Below are 21,797 nucleotides of genomic sequence, written 5' to 3'. Positions count from 1 at the left end.
GCGCATGTGCGAGCTATCTCTGACTCCAAACCTGCGCATGTGCGAGCTATCTCCGACTTCAAACCTCAGGATGAGCGAGCTATCTCTGACTGAAAACCTGAATATGTGCGAGCTATCTCTGACTCCAAACCTGAGGATGAGCGAGCTATCTCTGACTCCAAACCTGCGCATGCATGGACATAACACCACTCTGGGGGAAGATCAGTTCTGTGATTATTCTTTTATTACATAGAAAGCAAAAATAGGGATCGACCATCCCCACTGTAAAGGTCAGAACAAGGTACCGGAATGAGATTGGAGATTAGATAGGTCAGATCAACAAAATCAGGAAAAATAAGACCTTAGGAAGGAGCTAAACCAGTTAAATACTAATAGCTATCGCTGAGTCTATAGACAGAATGGGATGAAAGACATAGGGGAATAGCTTCTAAAACACAAAGTGGTGACGTTGCCCTTAGCAACCAATGAGATTGTTGGTTTAATTTCTCTATTGCATTCTAACAAATGAAAGACAGGATCTGAATGGTTGCTATGAGCAATGTCACCACATGTCTCTTTCATAAGCCTTAATAATCTACTCCATACATACACCTGCTGACGGACTGAATAAAAAAAAAAGTAAAAATAGACAGGCAGACCTACACAATGGCACTATGGCGTTGGAGCGATATACAGATAGATGGGCATATATATATATATATTATTATTTTTTCTGTGTATATTTGTGTAATTGAGATTTAACAGTGAATCATTCCATTTGTTTCTATCCCTCAAACGGCCCCACTATGCATAGTAGCTCCCGCCTCTGCATTCAACGGCTGCGATTGGCTCGGGCGCTTTCACTTTATCATACACCGTCCCCCGCTAGAAATCTACATGCCAGGCGCTGATAGGTTTCCGTGTGACGGAGTGGGAGGGACTAGAGGTGAGCATGACGGAGGGTGGACCCAAATTGGATAGGGCTGTCGGGAAATGTAGTCCCGCTGAGCAGCCAACGCCCAGCCCCAGGCGGCAGCAGCAGCTGCAGCAGCAGTGGAGACACGTGGTGGAACGCAGCGCGGGTCGGGTAATTCAATGTACGCGTTGCGTTCCGGCACGGGGGCCGGCCGCCGCCTCTGCTCTGCTGCTTTGTGCCAGGCCGGGTGCTGGAAGCTCCTCCCCTCAGTGTTGCTCAGGCAGCATGCATGCTACTCTTCTGTAGCTCCTGTGACACTACAAGTCCCAGCATGCCCTGTCAGGCAGCCTCTGTAGGCTGGGGCTTGTAGTTCCATAGGAGCTGCAAGGTGTGTGAGCTGATTCTATATTAATTACAATGTGACATTGGGAGATATTAAGTTTTAGTTCTATATATAATGGTTACTTGTATAGCGCCAACATATTCCATTGCGCATTATAGGGCGGTAATAAAAGTAGACTAGGAAATGAGAGACGCTGATTAATAGGAGCGAGAGGCGACTAGCCGGGAGAGACCGTAAACTATTAGGCTGTGCTCCCAAAGCCAGGAGGTGTGCCCAGGGGCGTAGCTAAGGGTTCGTGGGCCCTGGTGCGAAAGGTCAGCTTGGGCCCCCCCCCCCTAGTTTATCAAAGTGCCCCCCCCCCCCCTAGTTTATCAAAGTGCACCACACCAATGGGTTTATTTATTGAGCAGGCAAAACTCATCATGTTGAGTATATCGTCATACCCAACACACCTTGTTTTACTTTCTTAAATCCCCCTGGCAAAATCAAATAAAATTGGCAAGTTTAAAAGAAGCTGCTCAGTAAGTCAAGTCCCAAATACAAACAGAGGAGACTTACCTGTAGGCGGCGGCGGTCACACCCCCCTAGGAAAGAACTCTGGTTGGAGCAGGGCCTGGCATATGTATCTCAGGGTTGCCTACCTGACCTCTCCTTCAGGGAGAAAATGCTCTGTTCCTGGACTTCCCTGGTAATGTATGACTGCCATCACCTGTGGTGAAACACCTTTCTTATCAATTACCTATCTCCCCACAGGTGATGGCAGTCATACATTAACAGGGAAGTCCAGGAACAGAGCATTTTCTCCCTGATGGAGAGGGTCAGGTAGGCAACCCTGACAGATAAGCTGGTATTGTACCATGCAGACACACACACATCACATATCACTACAAGCTGAAACAAAGGGTAATGAGCCTGCATTATAAATGAGGGCGCACCAGACACCCAGGGAACCACTAAGCATTAGATGACACAGGTGTGATACTGTGGTGAGTAGATGATCAGTGAGTGCAACACAAACATGCCCCCTGACCTGAAATGTCAGCTGCCTCCGTTCCTTCTCCTAGTCCTAGCTCTGGACACTAGAGACAGGACTCAGCAGCTGTGCGGACACAGGAGGCAGTAAAACGTGTCCCCACTTCCGTCTCAACTGAGGCTCCAGGTCCTGGTTGCTCAGTAAAACACGCAGCTGAGTATGACAGTGCTGGGCGGGACGGGACACGGTGGCCGTATATGAGCTGTGATTGGCAGCGGACAGCGTGACGCACGCGGGCCCGCAAAGCAGCACTGGGAACGGGAGCGTTCTGTTCCCTTCCCTCTTCCAGGACAGTGGCGGGGGTTGGGCCCCCTGGCTCAGGGGCCCGGTCGCATCTGCGACCGCTGCGACCCCTGTAGCTACGCCACTGGGTGTGCCCTATCATATTGCTGGGGTTAGGTAGGAGGCAAGTAGATAGTAAGGAAGAGATAGGAGGAGGAAAGAAGGGGGAAGGTAGGAGAGGGCTATAGGGTGCAGGCCCCTCCCCAGGGGGCGTATACCCATACTTAAGCACAGGACAGGTAAAGGGGGAGGGTCAGAAAGTGCAGCAGGTGAGGCAGAAAAAAAAAAAAAATATATATATATCAGAGGGGCCAATGGAGTCAGCAGGATGCCTAGCAATGATAAACAAATGCAGAATTCGGGCAATAATATGAAATGTGTGATTATAGATGAGCATTGGTAGAGCTGAGTTGTTTCTTATCATATGTACTAGGGGAATTACATACAGTTTTCGGTAACATAATACAATATTGCATAGCAGTGTTATTAGGATATGACAAAGCATATGTTTAGATAGGCAGAATGCAAATATGGGAACGCATGTTTTTTTTTTATTATTATTTATTTATTTTTATTTAAAGTTAATATAATGCAGGAAAATTCATTATATAGTGCAATTTTCAGCGTGTAAGGCATCATAGGGGCATTAATAGACAGTATTATAAGTATGTTGCTGAATGGGGTAATGATATATTGTATCAGGTTAGATTAAGCTGCAGTCAGTAATATAATATGGTGTCACATACAAATTAGTATGTACAATAATAATAGTATACAGGATATCAATAATTGAATTTATTACGTTTGTGCATGATAAGCATTTTACTGCATATTAGACTGTTATACTTTGGCTAGGCCAGAGCAACCTTACGTTACTTCCTGAAAAGCGCTGGGTTAATCTGCTGCTTTATACAAAATCCTGTGATGTTAGAATTCTGTTAAGTCAATTCATGCAATTGTATAAGAAGTAATGAATATAATTAGGGCACAGGGGCTAGAATGTGCTGGAAATTTGGAAATGGAATAAACAAAGCAGAATAATCACAGCAAAATCTAAGGCATTTTGTGTAACATGGGTGGAAAACAGTCATAGGCGCAATAGCATGAGCAGGGTGTAGATCAAATTATGTATAGGAATCAGAAGGGTGCAAGGAGACCTATGTGCAGTGCACCTGCCAGCAATGTGGTGGCAACATATTATAACCTTTATGCTAATACAAGGGATAACAGCCCCTTCTTTGGAAGCTTAGTACAAGTTCTCTGTCATGGTCATTTAGAACAAAGGTAATGCACTATTTACTGAACAAGCTTAGTGAAAATTCTAATGCCAACGGGGCTTAATGGAACACTACAAATTTCCATGGGGGTAGCTATTCAGGCACTTGTATATGGATAGAGGCAGGGTAGGAAATATAAAAAAAAAAAAAAAAAAGGGAGAATGCAGGGAGGTGGCATTATAGGATTATTGCTCATGTTTTGGGAGGCTGCATGGTGCAACGTATTTACACACAGTACAAACTAACATGCTTTATGTCACCTCGCAGTGCAACCCTTCCTCTTCCACCTGCAGATGCCTAAGGATCGGGGGGTATGGCCAGGCTCATGACCTGGACGGACGCTGAGCTACGGCAATGCCGAAAGCGTAGTATGCAAATGTACTCTTTCTTGACAAGAATGAGTTCTACGTTGTGTTAGTATGCGCATAAAGTAGCAAGAGCCTTACATTCGCCATAGTGAAGAAAGCATTAGTGACAGCGGCACGGAGAAGCTGCAGGTCAGCCGGAGATGTGTTAGTGCAGAGAGTGCAAAGCGCATGCCAAACGGCCAGGTCACGGGAAATTCAGGCTCAGGCTCAGCCATCACATGTCTTACCCAGCAGGAAAATCAGTGAATGACGCCTTAGAAAAGCAACAGTGCAGCGTCGCTTACCAGTCTTTTAAAGATGCGCTCAGAATAGTGCGCAGCTGCGGGGTAGGGGCCCAATTGGGGAAGATAGATATCGAATCAGCATTTAGGCTCCTCCCCCTTCACCTACATAGTCACGGATTCATGGGACTAAAGTTCAAGGGCAGTTACTATGTGGCTCTATGCTTACCCATGGGTTGCGCCATTTCATGTGCATTCTTAAAAAAAAAAAAAAAAAAAAAAAATATATATATTTCAGCACGTTCCTGCACTGGTGCGTTGAGGCAGGGACGGGCTGCAGGACAATTGCGCACTATGTGGATGGCTTTCTAATGGTCAGCCAGGTGAACACTGATACATGCGAGCGGCTGTTAAAATCCACGCAGGCGCTGTTCCACAATTTTGGTGTTCCCATAGCAACGGAAAAAACAGAGGGGCCTATGAACAAACTGCCGTATCTGGGAATTGAAATAGATACCACCAGCAGGCTGTGTAGATTACCAGAGGACAAGGTTGCTGGCATTATGAGGCAGATTGGGGAGCATGCCAGAGCAGACAAGATTACACTAAAACAGCTCCAATCGTTGTGGGGGACACTGAATTTCACATGCAGGGTTATCCCTATGGGCTGGAAAGGGCCACAGCAGGGGTAAGTAAGCCGCATCATCTGATTAAGCTGACAACAGAAATCAGAGAAGACATGTTGATGTGGGAGACAATTCTAAGGGAATTCAATGGTATTCGCATCTTGCCGGCACCGCCTGTGTCGAGCAAGAGGCTGCAGCTGTACACCGACGCAGCAAGGTTTTTGGGGATTCGGGGCATATCTCGAGGGAGAATGGTGCGCATCGCAGTGGCCGCAGAGCTGGGTCGGAGCAGGGCTGACAAGGAACATGCTGCTGCTAGAGCTGTTCCCGATCACAGTAGCGGTGGAGTTGTGGAGTAGCTGGTTAGCCAACAAGGAAATATCCTTCTGGTGTGACAACCTGGGGGTGGTCCAGGCGGTCAACAGGCAGAGTGCCTCCTCCCCACCAGCGATCAATCTGATCAGGTATTTGGTATTGGTTTGCCTGCGGCACAACATTAACTTTCGCGCCAAGCACGTCCCAGGGGTAGATAACATTATAGCGGATGCCCTCTCAAGGGGAAAATGGGAAGCGGCACCTCATGCGCAGCTGCAAGGTTTAACATGTCCACCTCATTTATGGCAGGTTGTCAAGATGGCGTGAACAAGCTGGTGAAAGACTTGATAGTGCCTGTGACATGTAGAAGCTACAGGGTAGCTTGGGAGGAATGGGGGAAACATAAGAAAATAGCAGCGAAGGAGGGTAAGTGGGAAAGCAAAGTGCAAAAAGAATTCCTGTGGGGAAGGTACAAAGACGAGAAGTCTAGGGCGCAAGCGAGCGTAGCGCTAGCAGCCATTGCTTTCTTTACAAAAGTAGCAGGGGAGGAGGACATTACAAAGAGCTTTACCATCAGCTGAATGATGAAAGGTTGGGGCAGGCGGAGCCCAACGGAACCTGATACTAGCCGGCCCATTACAGAGACAATGCTGGGGCAGCTCATGGCGGCAGCAAAAGACATGTGCAAAGGTGGTGTTTGAAACAGCATTGCTCATGGCAGCATTCGCAATGGCATTCCATGGGGCATTTAGGGTTAGCAAGCTGGTGGCTGCATCAAAAGCTTGCAAGGGGTCAGGCATGTTGGCGGACAATGTATCAGTGAGTGGAACGGTGGTGGCCTGCAAGATACACAGGTCTAAGACAGACCAACAAGGCAAAGGAAAATGGGTGGCATTGCGGGAAGGAAGCAACCCAGAGACCTGCCCCGTTAAGTTGGTAAAATAATACTTGGCGCTCAGAGCCAACGAGGGTAACGGAGGGTCTGAGGCCTTCTTGGCGCACGCGGATGAGTCCCCACTCACGGTATACCAATTTAAAATCCTGCTTAAGTGATGTGTGAAGGCTAACGGTTGGCAGGAAAAGGAGTATGGTACGCACTCGTTTAGAATTGGTGCAGCCACCACAGCGTTCAAAGCAGGGTGTTCGGATAAAGAGATAAATGCATCGGGAGGTGGTGCTCAGCTAGCTACAAGAAGCACATCAGGTTTGGGAGAAAGGAATTGATGCATAGCTAACACCCTGCCTGAGCGGAGGGTCTCCTGTGGTTGGTAATTTTATGTAATTTGTGTGCAGAGGGTCGTTATGAAGGTTTAAGTCATAGGGTGAGGGAAGGTCATGGTAAGGTGGCAGGCTACGGTTCTGAGAACCTAGCGTTGGCGAAAGTACCTGCGGGCCAGCCAAAGTGTGGCGCCAGGAAGCGGAGGCACCCAATAAAGGGGGTGCAGATCTCCAAAGGCCTGGCGTCGGGGTGGGGGCAAGTTGGGGACCCAGGTCGGTTACCGGTTTTAGTTGCGAGAAAGGGTCCATGGGCCCCCCCCCCACGGTCGGCTTGATTCAGTTACATTCGAGGGCTGGTGGACCGCAGTGCTTTCTTTGCCACCTAAGTGATTAAGATTATATTGGTAATCACTTGGCGCTCAGAGCCAACGAGGGTAAGGGAGGGTCTGAGGCCTTCTTGGCGCACGCGGATGAGTCCCCACTCACGGTATACCAACTTAAAACCCTGTTTAAGCGATGTGTAGGAATTGATGCATAGCTAACGCCCTACCCGAGCAGAGGGTCTCCTGTGGTTTCAAAATTTTATGTGAATTGTGTGCAGTGGGTTGTTATTGAATATTTGAGTCATAGGGTGAGGGAAGGTCACGGTAAGGTGGCGGGCGGCGGTTCTTGGAACCTAGCGTTGGCGGAAGTACCTGCGGGCCAGCCAAAGTGTGGCGCCAGGAAGCGGAGGCACCCAAAAAGGGGGTGCAGATCTCCAAAGGCCTGGCGTCGGGGGGGGGCAAGTTGGGGACCCAGGTCGGTTACCGGTTTCAGTTGCGAGAAAGGGTCCATGGGCAACCCCCCACGGTCGGCTTGATTCAGTTACGTTCGAGGGCTGGTGGACCGCAGTGCTTTCTTTGCCACATAAGCGATTACGATTATATTGTAATCTGATTAATAAATGTGACCTTTAATTCGCCATAAACAAATGACTCTGTTTTGGTTATTTCAGGAGAAAGGGGAGCAGAGGGAAAGGGAAGGGGTGGGAGGGAGGATGTTTAAAGGGGTGGGGTTTCTTAGTCTCTTTAGGGGTAAAAGTATGGCGGGAGCATCAGACGCTCAGAGGTTTAATAGGAGCGAGAGGCGACTAGCCGGGAGAGACCGTAAACTATTAGGCTGTGCTCCCAAAGCCAGGAGGTGTGCCCTATCATATTGCTGGGGTTAGGTAGGAGGCAAGTAGATAGTAAGGAAGAGATAGGAGGAGGAAAGAAGGGGGAAGGTAGGAGAGGGCTATAGGGTGCAGGCCCCTCCCCAGGGGGCGTATACCCATACTTAAGCACAGGACAGGTAAAGGGGGAGGGTCAGAAAGTGCAGCAGGTGAGGCAGAAAGGATTGTCCCACCCACCCACCCTTGGACGAAGAAGGAGGAACATCCAAGAAGGATCTGTTTACAGCAAACTTCGTTTTAACAGGGCGCGGAAGTACCTGCGGGCCAGCCAAAGTGTGGCGCCAGGAAGCGGAGGCACCCAAAAAGGGGGTGCAGATCTCCAAAGGCCTGGCGTCGGGGGGGGGGCAAGTTGGGGACCCAGGTCGGTTACCGGTTTCAGTTGCGAGAAAGGGTCCATGGGCAACCCCCCACGGTCGGCTTGATTCAGTTACGTTCGAGGGCTGGTGGACCGCAGTGCTTTCTTTGCCACATAAGCGATTACGATTATATTGTAATCTGATTAATAAATGTGACCTTTAATTCGCCATAAACAAATGACTCTGTTTTGGTTATTTCAGGAGAAAGGGGAGCAGAGGGAAAGGGAAGGGGTGGGAGGGAGGATGTTTAAAGGGGTGGGGTTTCTTAGTCTCTTTAAGGGTAAAAGTATGGCGGGAGCATCAGACGCTCAGAGGTTTATGTGTAATACACGGTACATTAAAGTAGTGGTTCCCAGACCTAGCACCCTAAAGCTGGGTACACTAGGGATGGACCTGGCATCACAAAGTTTCTCAACCACCAATGTTTTTGAAACGATGGTAGTGGTTTTACCATTCGATGTCGGTGTTCTGAGGTTTGCCACCATCGACTGGTACATATTCAATGGTGTTCCTATGCTTGTACTGGTTGACCTTGGAATATTTCTGGAATAATTTTTCCTATGAAAAAGTTTGATACGATGGCTAATTACCATCGCTTAAAAAAATACAATGGTGGAAACCAAGCCATCATTCCCTAGGGCACACACCTGGCCAGCCTAACGATTGTTAGGTGCATACACGCCAATCGTCCTCCTGATGTGCTGCATCTGATGTCACAACTGGGCGGGCATTTAAATGTGCCCGCCCAGTTTAAAGTCAGTCACCAGCAGAGCCTGCAGCAAGTGTTGTACATGCAGCCAGATGTGTCACTGTTATGTCTAGTTCTGTTTACCCTGTACTGTTCTAATGTGTTCTATATGTGCGGCGCTGCGTAACACTTGTGGCGCCTTATAAATAAAAATATAATAATGTGCTGATATATTGATAGCTATTTCGGGCATCGATGGATTGCACAGCCATCGCGATGTGTCTATGGACAACATTGTTCAGACACATTGGTGGTACACGCCCACTGATATATTATATCAGCTGAAAGATGCATACCTCTGTGCCATAGGGTTCCCATCAGATTTTCAGGATATTGAGCACAGATGGTTAAATCTAATGCAGCTGAGGTACTGATTAAGACACCTGCGTTTCTACCAAGATATCCTTAACATCTGGACTGTAAAGGTGCATACACATCGGCAGTTATATCAATGCACCATCGACCAGTGTGTGTCGGCTGTGCAACACAGCCGATGACCGATATATCCTAAGATCCGGCAACTACCCGTACAGCCGCATCGGGAGCCGCTGGTGATTAACAGCTCAGTGGGCGGGCACATGCAAATTCTCCCACCCATTTGTGATGTCGGCCCAGACGGATCGGGCAGTGTGCATGGAGAGCATGAAAGCATAACATAGAAGTCTCCTTTGCCATGTGGGTGTAGCCTGATCACCAGGGCCGGACTGGCACAAGAAATCGGCCCTGGCATTTTGAGCAGACAGGCCCACCTAAAGTAGGCGGGACCCTTGCGCGGCAAAGCCGCGTGCAAAAAAAGGGGCGTGGTCTCGTGAAAAGGAGGCGTGGTATCACAAAAAGGAGGCATTACACATTATCGAACACACCGTTATGCCCATTAAATATTGCCGCACACTGTATTGCCCATTACATATTATGACACACACCATAATGCTCATTACACAGTATGGCACAGACGGTGATGCCCATGACAGACTATGCCCATTACACATTTTGACACACACACACCGTAACACCCCTTTACAGAATATGACACAATCCTTACAGTAACAGTAAAAGTACTATGCCCCTCCCCCACACACACAAATAAAGAAATGCGGCTCTTTTTCATATAGCACTGAAATGACACTTTTTATGTTGACATTTGTCAAATATATTGAACCACCCCTACCACCCCACCCAGAATAGCAGGTGGAGCGCATCCTGATACAGATGGTTTTACCTGTGTGCGGGCCGGATCGCTGCGCTCTCCAGTGGCTGGCTGGCTGCTTTCTACAGATCAGAGCACCAGCGGCCGCAGTAGAAGGGCAGCAGGCTGGGTGGAAGGGGGAGAGCCAGGTAGGGAGAAAATTGGAGGAGCTCTTGTTCAGTGATGGGGCGGGTCATGGAGCGCGACTCCATCCTGCCACTGCAGCGGGCTCAGGATGGCCGCGTCATGATGGTGGGGGCGGTGCCACATCATGACAGGGGGGGGGGGGGGCGGCGCGGCAGCGGGCTAAGAGTCTGCACCGCTACTGCAGAAAGTTCTTACAACTTCTACGATGTAATAACTTTCTGCACAAAATCGGCCCACAAGGCCATCGGCCCTTCTGGCATTTGCCAGAAGTGCCAGATGGCCAGTCCGGCCCTGCTGATCACCACCCTCACTATATGGCTCCTAGGAAGAAGAGGTTGCTATTGCATTATAGTGATCATAGCAATTGCAGGCAGGGACCAGTGCACCCCCTCCCACCTCCTCCACATCACGTTCCTTATATTGGATTGTCTTCCCTGGAGCCTCACACACAGATCAGTGTCTGCTACAGGATCCCCAGTGACAGCTTGCTGCAGTGCAGGATAAAGGGGTCCATTGCAGGGATAAGTGTTGGACATTACACTCACAGTCTTCCCACATCTTGTGTTAAGTATTCATGAGGCTGAGCCCCAGTGATGTAACAGCTGGCGTCCCAAAGGGCTCATCCCATGGAGCAGAAGGATGAGGCTATATAGTCTGTGAGTGAGTACTCTGCACCACGGGAGGAGGGCTCAGCCTGTTATAGGGTGTACATCCGGTCCCATTATCTGTTAAAAGCTCATCTGCTTTGTGCTAATGATTATTTTATATGGTAATCTTCACAGTATATAGTTCTGAGTAACACGGTCACAGCAGACAGGGAAGCACTACAATCCTCATCATGTCACCTTAGAGTAACATCCCCGGTCCATAAATGTGAATTTACATTGCAGCGCCATCTGACACCATTGACCACCCCTTTCTCCTATATATCCTCCACGGTCTGCCTCTGTGATGCATCACTATCATGGTCCAGCTCAGCATCTGTTATATCTAGCAGCATTGGTAATTCCCATTAGGCTCATGCCTAGGGGAGCCACTTGCTGGGGGAAGCACTCTGACATGTGTATTATTATGTCAGTCTGACATGTACTAGTGATTACAGAACATTTCCACTGTACTGTACCATATGGCATCTTGCTTGTGGTGCGGATAAGAAGGGATGTGCAAACTACCTCTGCAAGCTGCGATCATTAGTATATATGCATAGATCAGGGGTTCCCAACTTTTTTGAATCACGGCACCCTAGAGCATCAAAATATTTTCAAGGAGCCCCTAGGCCAAATGCTTCTTATCGAGAAATTCCGAAAAAAAATATTAAATTAGGTGCATTGTGTTTATATGTTACAGTTATCTGGTGAGGGACAGGATTTGCTTCTGTTTGTCCGCATATATATTATGATTGGCAGCCACAAGCACTGGTTTTGCCTGGTACATTTACCATAAATAATATGAATTGATCTTGGTCCACCAACCCAAGGCACCCCTGCAAGTGTCCTGAGGCACCCCCGGGTGCATAGGCACACAGTCTGGGAACCACTGGCATAGATCATGCTGTATTAAACTACCAAACACCAATTGAATGATTATAACCAAGCAATGAAAATAATGAAATTGAGAGGCGGACGTTATTGTTGCGACGTGGGGGCATCACTGGTATTGGGACATGTGGTGCATCTTCACCCCCACCCTGCCGCCGGAAAAGAGGATGCAGTCTAATGGAAAGGGGGCATGGCCATAAGGAGACCCTCCCTCCCTGTTTTCATCATTGTGGGGGGTGGGGGTGTCCAGCATCCCTTGAGACCGGGCTGTCTTGAGTGTGGCATTTTGGTGTCACCCCTTTTGAGGGTGATGCCAGGGTGCGGGCCACCCAGGTAGCGACAACACTGTTGGAATCTGACCCATAAATCCATCCCCTCATGTACTGTGACACCTGCTCACCCACCATCCTTACAAGTGTCACTGCTTTTTAGAGCTCCACACCTCCAAAACATAAAATCCCCCTCCCTCGCTGTTGACAATACTACCTTCTTCTATGTTAAACCCTTTCACCCTTAATTCCAATCTACTCCTCATCCCCTTCAGTTTATAAATAGGGAAGATAGGGTTAGGCGCCAGTGGAAGGTGTATGGATAAGTGGAACAATGCTTAGCCAACTGCAGGAGCGTCACAGGTCCACGCCAGATCTAAAAGTCTCAGCACAACCCGTAAGACTACACTGGAGCCAACTTAGACATGTTGGATGTTGGAATGGTCACTGTCAAAATATTGGGCATGACGACAGGTGGACTATATTGATCTAATGATTATCGGCAAATTGACGGTCTACAAATCATTCCACACCCCAAGCAGGGTCCACTCTTCTTTTGTGGTCACTATGGAAATGCAGTGGTTTAAGCTGTGTAAATGCGCAATTAAACCTCAGTGCAGCTACCATACAGAACCACAGAGTAGATACACCTCTAACTACTCAAAAAGACAATTGTGACAAAGAGAAGAGTGGAACTGACAGGTGGTGGTAAAAAAGATTTAATACATTAGGTACACTTACAAAGTGTTGCAGATAAAATGGCGTGTAACAATGAATCCAAGGCAATTAATTAGATCCTGCTGTGCTGAGTGTGATTGCTGCAGCTAACCTGTTGTAGCTCCCATAAATATAGTGGAGAGACCAAGCATTTGGTAAGAATACAGAGGCGCGTGTCCCGTTTACGCTTGGACATTGGATCTCTGGGTAGCAGCATCTACGCCGTAGGAAGACCCTGGACTGAGCCCCCCTTGATTCCGGACCAAGGGACCCTGGACAGGACTCCTCCCCCGATTAACATCATTGTGCCTGCTGCATTGCCTTGGATTCATTGTTACATGCCATTTTACCTGCAACACTTTGTGAGTGTACCTATTGTATTAGATCTTGTTTACCATAATGATCTGCACCATGTCTCTCCCTATTGTTTTTCCCATTTATATTCAATAGGGGAGAATCTATTTGTGGAACAATTGAAATCATCCACGCCTCTCAACTCTGTGCGATATTGAGAAGTCATATTTGGTTTTGTATAAACCTTTTTTATTGTATATACAGTACGTCTTGCTTTACCTGAGGTCTATCACCCTCTATACATAGTTACCACCTGAGCGCCACCTGTCAGTTCCACTCTTCTCTTTGTGGTCACTATGTCATTATTTATATGAAGGATGTGCAATAAGTTTCCGATTGTGCAGTGCATAGATAGACACAATATTGCCATCTCGTTGGTAACTGTAATGTCTGACTAAAGTTCTGAAGAAATGTCAGGACACAGAACCGTATATAAGCAGCTCCGCCCACCGAAGAAGTCACCATATCCACTTCCTTCACTAACTTGTTACGGAGCTCATCAAAGGCCACTAGAAAGCAGTGATCTTCTAATCCTAAAAAGTGGAAAGCATCAGCAAGACAGTATAGACTGACTACAAGCTTCTTTTGAGGAGGCACCACCAGCTACCACTGCGCGAGTGGTTTGCAGAATCTTGTGGCAGGAGACGGTCTCTGAAAGATGAGGAGCGCTATGGCCAACAAGTGTCCGCCATAACCAAGGACAATGCTGGTGCCGTGGGGGCCACAGTGGAGGTGGACACCAGGGTGAAAGTCTCCTAGTTAGAGAAGATAGAGATCTCATTAGGATCCATTCAACTCTATGAAAACCTTGGCCAGGGCAAGTTTCCTTAACCCGAAGCGCCCCATCGGCTGACCTGAGAACAGGAGGCAGCTCAGGTGACTTGGTGCACAACATTCAGGTCAGGTTTGTAATGTAATTTCCATCATAGGTACACTTCAACTGTGAGACACAGAATATATTCTTGCAGAAAATAAATATTTGGGCAATCAAAAAAGTTAAACAATACTTTGTAATATAACCTCGGTTGGCATTTACAGAGGTCAAACGTTTCCTGTAGTTCTTGACCAGGTTTGCACACACTGTAGCAGGTATTTTGGCCGACTCTTCCATGCAGATCTTCTCTAGCTATGTCACGTTTTGGGGCTGTTGCCGGGCAACACGGACTTTCAACTCCCTCCACAGATTTTCGAGTTGAGGTCTGGAGACTGGCTGGGCCACTCCAGGACCTTGTAATGCTTCTAACGGAGCCACTCCTTAGTTGCCCAGGCGGTGTGTTTGGGTCATTGACCAGGTCCCCCATATAATTCTGGGCTGATTCCTCCATATGTGTGATTCAGCGGCCGAGCAGCGGGCGGAGGGGGGGAGCATTATACTTACCATCCACTATATCCCCTCCGGCACTCAGCTCCCCGCATCGCGGCCGCCATGACAGTTCTCCCTGGGTACGCTATTAGCGTAGTCACCGCTGGGGGAGCATCACATGGTTTCCCTGCTCCCCCAGTGGTGACTACGCTAATAGCGTACCCAGGGAGAACTGTCATGGCGGACGCCATGGGACATCGTGGATGGTAAGTATATGTGAAATCTATCACAGGGTTTCACGGGTACATCAATTGAACAATGGTATAATGTGAACACCAATGAATAACAATAATACAATAAATAAGGTTTTATTATTCTGGAACACAGGAGTCGATACTCGAAACGAGGATTTCCCTCTCAATCGGGAACTCCAGAAGTTAATTACATAAACAACCTTACCTTTTATGCTACCAAGCAAACAAGCTATTAGAAAATCACTTACAGTACTACATATAATGAACGATTACAATGCAAGCAATTCATATAATTTACAGTTTCTAGGAGGCCTCTACTAATTCAATTAATATGGTTTATTATTGCGCAATAATGGGTTAATTTTACCCTTAGTGTCTACGGCGTAACTGCAGTTACTCTTTAATAAAGCGCTTCCTTATAGAACTGTCCCTGTCCCTCTCAGGGGACTAAAGTCTACGCTGAAAGTTAATCCCTAGGGTATTTGTAATCCACTGGGTGAAGTTAAATCCAGGTAAATTCTGTGCAATTCTGTCGCTGACCCTATTATTTGCAGATGCTGAATAGTCAATTATAGACCTTTAATGCTGTTAGTTACTGGAAAGTGTCTGGACTTCCAACTCCCAGCCCGCTAAGCCTCTTTCCAACTCTGATACCCTCAATTGCAAGGTTGATGGATACCTTCCTGAGGTGATACTAAAGTACTTTCCCTGAGTTTGCTGTGTGTAATACTATCACAATACTAAATTAGCTTTCACTGCTGCCTGAATCTTGCTTCCAGTCACAGTCTCTGAGTGAACTTTCACCTTTTCCTGAATGAAAGAAACGTTCTCTCACTTCTAAAGATAAAATACTTTACATGGAAACATTTCCTATAAAGGGGAAATGTTGGGTAGCTCTAGTCTGGTTAATTATCTCCCTTGACAAAGGTAGTTGATACTGTTTCACTAGAGGATAAACTCAGTACGGTGAGGTTTTGTAATCCATAAGAGTTAACTTTGCTGGCTGAATGACTCACAACTATAAATGGTTCTTTACCCTATCTTCTAAGGGGTATAAGCCTTTCCTGTCACTGTAGCTGAGTCTTAATAGTCTCCTCATATACTTTATAGCAGAGTTTTATGCTGTAGAAGCTATTTGCTAATTTAACGCTGAACTAATTATGCCGGCTGCTCTCCACAGTGTAATACTTAAGAATGCCTTTCTTGCTGTTATTCGGTGTAACTAAGTTGGAGCCAATAGGATCAGTTGTCCTTAGCTGAAAGCTGGTCTTAGGCTGCACTGTGCTTCTCCGGATATAATAGGGTGCATGATCCCAATGCCTGACAAATATTTACACTGATGGCAATGGGCACACTATAGCTGTGTTATGTTTGCTGGGTACTGCAGCAGGACGTTTACTATCAGCTGTCAGTAAGTTTTGCGCTGGATTGCTCTGTGTGTTGTGCGGGAGGCTTGTCTAGAGATGTGGTTACTGCCTCCTGGGGCAGGATTACCACTCACCAACCCCTCTATTGCAGTCAATCTCCCACAGATCTCCTTTCTGACGTGAGCTGTTTATACTAGGCAACAGGGCTATAGACTGGGTAGTAGTTGTATAAATATTTAGCCCAGATATGGAAGTTCCTTCCTCACAGCGCCATCACTATGAATGTCCCTCCAGCTGTCAGTCAGTTGCTGCTATGCTGATGGTGGCGGAGCTTTTATACAGGGGAGACATGGATGAGGGCTGTCAATCTATATTAGCTTCTCCCTTCTGAGTATGAAGCGGAGGTTTGGCCTGATGTTGGATGTGGCTGCCTTTTTGGGGCCGGGTTCACCACTCACTGCCCCTCTACACAGAGATTCGCCATCTTCCCCTCACAGACTGCATTACACAACTTACTGTTGCTCCCTCTCAACTGTCATCCCTTGACCCTGGTCATGTGACCCACTCCTGACCTCTTCAACAGTTGCAGAGACTGCTGGGAATTGTTCATCACTCAGACAATATCCCCTGTGGGGATAGCATATGTTTATAGCACATTATATCTTATATTAAGAATAACTAGTATGGCATTATATGCCCATAATCCCCTAGGTACATATATACATTTTAAGACATGTCATCCACTATATATGGAATTATCACATTTTTCTCGGTAAAACATTGCATGTCCTCAGGCAATGGACTTTATAAATTTTAAACATCAATATACTACATATATATATCAAACTTTGCAAATCATTACATGCTTTTTAAGTCAAGAAAGTTAACATTTTTATCATAAACTATTCTTTACTTTAAACATATATGTTCAGTCTCTGAACCGGAGGGGTTTTACCCCTCTGGTACTTCTAATGAGTCTGCTGGACATCTCCTCTACACCATCTTTGTCAAGGAATGGGCCACGTTCCTCGGCCTCTCTTCTTTTCTCTGCGAGGAGTATTTCCTTAAGGCGCTGAAGATATACTGGGTCTTGCATAGGATGGTAGGGGACTTGTGGTATTGCATATTCTTCTGTACAGTCCTGGCATGGCTCAAGTTGGTTTCTGTGTACCATCTTAAGAACTTGGTGGTCATCTCCATCTCTTCTTATTCCATACACCCCAGTGTCTGTAGCCGAAAGGTGAACAATTACGTAGGGTTCAGATTCCCAGAAGGGATCTAAGTCGTTACTCCGTTGGTCATCCAGCTTCCAAACTAGGTCTCCCACTCGGAATGATGTGGCATTCGCGTTCTGGCCATAACTTGTCCCTTGTGGCTGGTGGGCTGTCTCCATCCTTTCTTCCACTACTTTCTCGGCCAGTTCATGCCGATGCTCCTGTTTGTTCACCCCATCGGTCTGTATCACTTCTGTCCCCTCGGGGAGGGTGTCAAGCTCCTGATCCGCTGCGCTGTTTCCCCTACCAAAAGGTTGCCTGTGGGAGAATGGCAGTGGACTTCTGCACTGGATGGGTCTCTGCGGAGGGAACACTTCTTCCACTCTCTCCCCTTCACTTGCTTGGTCTGTACTTATGCCTTCTCCACCAGATTCGGCAGCATCCTCTACTTTTGGCTGGTAAGACCATCTGCGGAACTGATGTCTGTTGGGAGCAAACCGGCTTCCTTTAACTGGTACACCACCAGGGCCCGTCACGTTGGCTGCCTCAGCACCCTTCTCTCCTTCTACCACATCAAATTCAACCGTCTCGCCCTCTCCAACACTGCGCAGAAATTTCTGGGCGTTGTTTCTCTTTATGGCTGTCTGATGGACAAAGACATCATCTCTTGTGTCATTCCTGTTGATGAAGCCATACATCTTCCGGACATTAAACCACTTGACAGTTCCTTGTACTTGTGTAGCCAGCACTCTCTTCTCTACCTGGCTTCTCCGGCCATAAATAGTGTGCTGCATAATTCGGTTCAGAGTCTGAGGTTGGCTGTACGATTTTTGTGTCAGTGTCGAGATTAGTTCTTCCGGGCAATTTCTTAGGACATTCATTCCAATAATTATGGGTGGTAACCATTGTTCTTTAACAGCCGTAATTAAACATCCTTGATTGAGGAGATGAGCTTGTCCTATCTCGATCTCAGCTTCAAAGTATCCGCAACACTCGATACGTTGTCCATTACTGGCTAACAAATTCAACCTGGCCGGTGGTGTGGCTATGATACTTTCTTTCCTCCAATGCTTAATAAACTCATCCCAACGAATCGTAGTCACTTGTGACCCGGTATCCAACAATGCTGGTATGCTGACTCCATTCACTTTGATGTCAAGAGTAGGGCAACACCCAATGAATTTTGGTATCCATTCTTGCGATGTGGGACCTTCTACTGAAGATTCTCCCGACGGTTGGTCCCGGACCTCGGGAGTCCTGTTTCTATGTTCCGTACTGCGGCAATTTTGCTCAATATGCCTGCTCCTTTGGCAATGCCTGCAGATGGGTCTTCCTTGCTCATCTAATTTATCTGTAGGAAGTCGGCGGGAGCTCCATGAAGCGTTTCTCCCATCATTTCCGTAGCAGGGTTCTCTCTCCATCTGCCAGGGTCTCTGTAATGTCTGCGTCTCTTTTAAGGTTCTCAATTCTCGACAAAGATCCGTCATTCCTTGTGTCAATTCAGCAATTTGCCCTTTCATTTCTTCAATGGGGTTTTTAAAGGCAGCAGATTGAACTTGCTGAAAAACGGTTTCAACAGGTGCGTTCACGGTTCCCTTTTTGGGTTTATCGCCTAAAACCTTTACCATCAACTCCTTGAAGGCCGCAAAGCTTATAGGTGATTCTTGACGATGTAACATCTTTAACTGTCCTTTGGTATTGGCATTGTAGATTCCGTCAAGAAATTGATTGGTTAAAGTTTCATCTTCTTCCATCGGTTCTCTTGGGGCACACAACTTTATATCCTGCAATGCCTCATGTAATTCTACGGCATATTCTCGTAGCGTTTCATGCGGTTGTTGCTTTCTAGAATAAAACGGTGTTTTGAGTTCTGATAAAGTCTTCGCATCGAACACTTCTGCTAACTTTTTCAGTATGTCTGTTGCCGATTTCTTTTGGCTTTCTGGCCACGACTTCACTTCCCTTTTCGCAAATCCTCTCAGTTGAGCCAACAGTATTTCTACTTGTTGATTTTCATCTAATCTATATACCTGGAACATGGTTTCAATTTGTTCCCTAAAGTCGCGGAATGCATTGGTTTCAGTCATTCCACTATCTCCGGTATAAGTGGGAAGCCATGGCGCCCCCAAGTAATAGGGCATAGTTATCACTGCCGATTTACGTCTCGTTGAACTCATTCTATCCATTGCATTTCCTTGGTCCTCGTAGCCAAGCATCTCTTCTTGACTATTGTCTTGAGACATTTTGAGTGACGTTGGGTTAGGTTTTCCCCGCTTTTGATGTACGTATCCTGTTCGTCAGATGCCAAATGTGAAATCTATCACAGGGTTTCACGGGTACATCAATTGAACAATGGTATAATGTGAACACCAATGAATAACAATAATACAATAAATAAGGTTTTATTATTCTGGAACACAGGAGTCGATACTCGAAACGAGGATTTCCCTCTCAATCAGGAACTCCAGAAGTTAATTACATAAACAACCTTACCTTTTATGCTACCAAGCAAACAAGCTATTAGAAAATCACTTACAGTACTACATATAATGAACGATTACAATGCAAGCAATTCATATAATTTACAGTTTCTAGGAGGCCTCTACTAATTCAATTAATATGGTTTATTATTGCGCAATAATGGGTTAATTTTACCCTTAGTGTCTACGGCGTAACTGCAGTTACTCTTTAATAAAGCGCTTCCTTATAGAACTGTCCCTGTCCCTCTCAGGGGACTAAAGTCTACGCTGAAAGTTAATCCCTAGGGTATTTGTAATCCACTGGGTGAAGTTAAATCCAGGTAAATTCTGTGCAATTCTGTCGCTGACCCTATTATTTGCAGATGCTGAATAGTCAATTATAGACCTTTAATGCTGTTAGTTACTGGAAAGTGTCTGGACTTCCAACTCCCAGCCCGCTAAGCCTCTTTCCAACTCTGATACCCTCAATTGCAAGGTTGATGGATACCTTCCTGAGGTGATACTAAAGTACTTTCCCTGAGTTTGCTGTGTGTAATACTATCACAATACTAAATTAGCTTTCACTGCTGCCTGAATCTTGCTTCCAGTCACAGTCTCTGAGTGAACTTTCACCTTTTCCTGAATGAAAGAAACGTTCTCTCACTTCTAAAGATAAAATACTTTACATGGAAACATTTCCTATAAAGGGGAAATGTTGGGTAGCTCTAGTCTGGTTAATTATCTCCCTTGACAAAGGTAGTTGATACTGTTTCACTAGAGGATAAACTCAGTACGGTGAGGTTTTGTAATCCATAAGAGTTAACTTTGCTGGCTGAATGACTCACAACTATAAATGGTTCTTTACCCTATCTTCTAAGGGGTATAAGCCTTTCCTGTCACTGTAGCTGAGTCTTAATAGTCTCCTCATATACTTTATAGCAGAGTTTTATGCTGTAGAAGCTATTTGCTAATTTAACGCTGAACTAATTATGCCGGCTGCTCTCCACAGTGTAATACTTAAGAATGCCTTTCTTGCTGTTATTCGGTGTAACTAAGTTGGAGCCAATAGGATCAGTTGTCCTTAGCTGAAAGCTGGTCTTAGGCTGCACTGTGCTTCTCCGGATATAATAGGGTGCATGATCCCAATGCCTGACAAATATTTACACTGATGGCAATGGGCACACTATAGCTGTGTTATGTTTGCTGGGTACTGCAGCAGGACGTTTACTATCAGCTGTCAGTAAGTTTTGCGCTGGATTGCTCTGTGTGTTGTGCGGGAGGCTTGTCTAGAGATGTGGTTACTGCCTCCTGGGGCGGGATTACCACTCACCAACCCCTCTATTGCAGTCAATCTCCCACAGATCTCCCTTCTGACGTGAGCTGTTTATCATTAGTCTCTTTATACTAGGCAACAGGGCTATAGACTGGGTAGTAGTTGTATAAATATTTAGCCCAGATATGGAAGTTCCTTCCTCACAGCGCCATCACTATGAATGTCCCTCCAGCTGTCAGTCAGTTGCTGCTATGCTGATGGTGGCGGAGCTTTTATACAGGGGAGACATGGATGAGGGCTGTCAATCTATATTAGCTTCTCCCTTCTGAGTATGAAGCGGAGGTTTGGCCTGATGTTGGATGTGGCTGCCTTTTTGGGGCCGGGTTCACACTCACCACTCACTGCCCCTCTACACAGAGATTCGCCATCTTCCCCTCACAGACTGCATTACACAACTTACTGTTGCTCCCTCTCAACTGTCATCCCTTGACCCTGGTCATGTGACCCACTCCTGACCTCTTCAACAGTTGCAGAGACTGCTGGGAATTGTTCATCACTCAGACAATGTCCCCTGTGGGGATAGCATATGTTTATAGCACATTATATCTTATATTAAGAATAACTAGTATGGCATTATATGCCCATAATCCCCTGGGTACATATATACATTTTAAGACATGTCATCCTTACTATATATGGAATTATCACATATAATGCACACTACACATACACACACACCACCCACTAACACAATCATATCCACACACACACAACACCCACTAACACAATCATATGGCCACTATCCACGTCATACCCCCAGTGTC

This window comes from Crinia signifera, chromosome 9 (genome assembly GCF_055691185.1).
Source record: "Crinia signifera chromosome 9, ASM5569118v1, whole genome shotgun sequence".
Classification (NCBI taxonomy): domain Eukaryota; kingdom Metazoa; phylum Chordata; class Amphibia; order Anura; family Myobatrachidae; genus Crinia; species Crinia signifera.
The sequence above is the reverse complement of the archived record's forward strand: the minus strand, read 5'-3'. Positions refer to the sequence as shown.